Raw genomic sequence first — 2,500 nt, 5'->3', positions numbered from 1 at the left:
GATTGACGTTTTTTATGTATTCGTAGGGCTGACACCCTTACTCTCGAGGTGCCTCAGGACAATCCATCCCCCGACGGCTTTTTTTTAAGTTAGGCCTATGGCGCCGTGTTTGGTTGGTTGGTTGGTTGGCTCATGCTGTCCCCCGGCGCTCATCTTCGATCCTCTTTAGAGTTCATCGAGAATTCTTGTTCGTGGGTGACCATCATGCATGCGGGTAGTTTCTGGCCACTCGGCGATAACTGAAAATTGTCACCTTGTAGCGTTGGGCGGGACTGGAACCCGGGTGACGCCGCGCCCGCACGCTGACCACTCCGCCACCGCCTCCCTTCCTCGAGGTAATCTTTCTTATTCCTCTGTTGAATCTGAACTTCTCCAACTTAACCCATTATCACGTGTCCCGCCCGGCTACCCGACCACCAGATCCTTATTAGCATCAACTTTATTAAAGCCCTTCGTCCACTTACAAACCCGGTGCTACGTGTTCTGCCCGACTCTCTTACCACCAGAACCTTATACTAATATCACCCTTACTGGAGCCCTTCTAAACTTCGATCAAGTCTTCACACCCTTCGCCTCTCAAAAGAATACATCATCGCCCAAGTTCACATATTTGACAAGGTTTTCGTAGGAGTTGAGGGCATTTCCAGGAGTAGTTTTTTGACCCCGGTAGTAGTTTGACCCTTCTTCTGTACCATTAACCTGAAGAAACACTCATTAGAACCCGACTGACCCCCTCTTTGACCTTTAGAAATAGCTGATGTGAGAAGCGAAAGTATCATATAATACCAACCTAAATGTTTGAGTCTATCCTCTTATGGCAAGTTTCTCAACCCCTGAATCGTTGTTGTCATCCTCCTCTGCACAGTTTCTAACGCCTTGATGTCCCTTCCGCAGTGAGGTGAATAAACTCAACCGCATAATCGCAGTGAGGTTTGACTAACACTACAGCTTGAGGGTGACTTGAGCGCTTGTGTTGCTGACGCTCCTTGAAGTGGTAGAAAGGGAGAGGATCGGAAGGAAGGAAGGAAGGAAGGAAGGAAGGAGGAGCAGGTGGAGCAATTAGTGAGTGCAGGAACCGTACCTATGAGAAAACTCTCTCTCTCTCTCTCTCTCTCTCTCTCTCTCTCTCTCTCTCTCTCTCTCTCTCTCTCTCTCTCTCTCTCTCTCTCTCTCTCTCTCTGGGCCGTCAAGGGCCGTGACGTCTTTTTCACAGATGTGTTTGTTTGTGAATAAAAGTTTCAATCAATCAATCTCTCTCTCTCTCTCTCTCTCTCTCTCTCTCTCTCTCTCTCTCTCTCTCTCTCTCTCTCTCTCTCTCTCTCTCTCTCTCTAATTAACCACCCGGACAGGTAGAGTACGTAAGGAGGAAGGGAGGAAAGGAGGAAGGAAAGGGAGAAAGGGGAGGGAAGAAGGAGGAGGAGGAGGGTTCAAGGCAGCCCCACCGGATGTAAAAAGGGGGGGCGGGGGAGGGCAGGAAGTTGGGGGTGAGTGCTCTTGAGGAGGAGGAGGAGGAGGAGGAGGAGGAGGAGGTGGCGGTAGGAAGGAAGGAAGGAAGGACTAGAAGTGTGATTTTTCTCCTCTCTCTCTCTCTCTCTCTCTCTCTCTCTCTCTCTCTCTCTCTCTCTCTCTCTCTCTCTCTCTCTCTCACACACACACACACACAATGGGTCATCAGAGAAACAGTGTCGCAGAATAAACACACACACACACACACACACACACACACACACACACACACACACACACACACACACATATACAAAGACGCACACACAGATTATGTCCAAGAGAGTGTTAGTTATATGTACACACACACACACACACACACACACACACACACACACACACACACACCAACATCGACCCTATTTACCTACATACATACATGCATACACACACATACACAACCACATATAGAACCACATGCACATTCACACAGCATATATAAGCCAGCCAGATAGAAAGACTCCTAAGCTTGTGATCTGCCGGGGATAGCGCTACCAAGCTGTGTCCTCTTGGCGCCCGGGAATAGCCAGCACAGGCGGCGTGGTGAGGGGCGGGCGGGGGCGTTGGTTATTAACAGGGCGGTGAGCAGCGGCGGCGGTGCGAGGTGCGGGTGTTCAGCGGGAGGGGGAGTGTGGTGTGTGTGCAGGAGGAAATAACTATTCTTAAGTCAACATTTCGGCGGGCAAGTACACACACACACACACACACACACACACACTGGACAAGGCTTTCGTATATATAGTTGTGCGAGCCTGTCCACGGGTAGTCTCGTGGTGGTAGTTTAGCTTCACGCCTGCCTTCATAAGCGGCGGGAAGCACTGGGGTGGTGGGGAGGGGGAAGGGTGTACCTCAAATACCTGACGCTGGGACAGGTGACGCCGGGGAGTTTCAGAGGTCCGTGGCTGCTACTCAAAGTGTCAGGCTCTAATATCCAGTCCAGTCCAGTCTAGTAGTAGGCGTGGGATTGCCTTTGCAACTTATGTTTTATTTTTGA

This window comes from Eriocheir sinensis, chromosome 32 (assembly GCF_024679095.1).
Source record: "Eriocheir sinensis breed Jianghai 21 chromosome 32, ASM2467909v1, whole genome shotgun sequence".
In the NCBI taxonomy this organism is placed as follows: Eukaryota; Metazoa; Arthropoda; class Malacostraca; order Decapoda; family Varunidae; genus Eriocheir; species Eriocheir sinensis.
Note: the sequence above shows the minus strand (reverse complement) of the source record.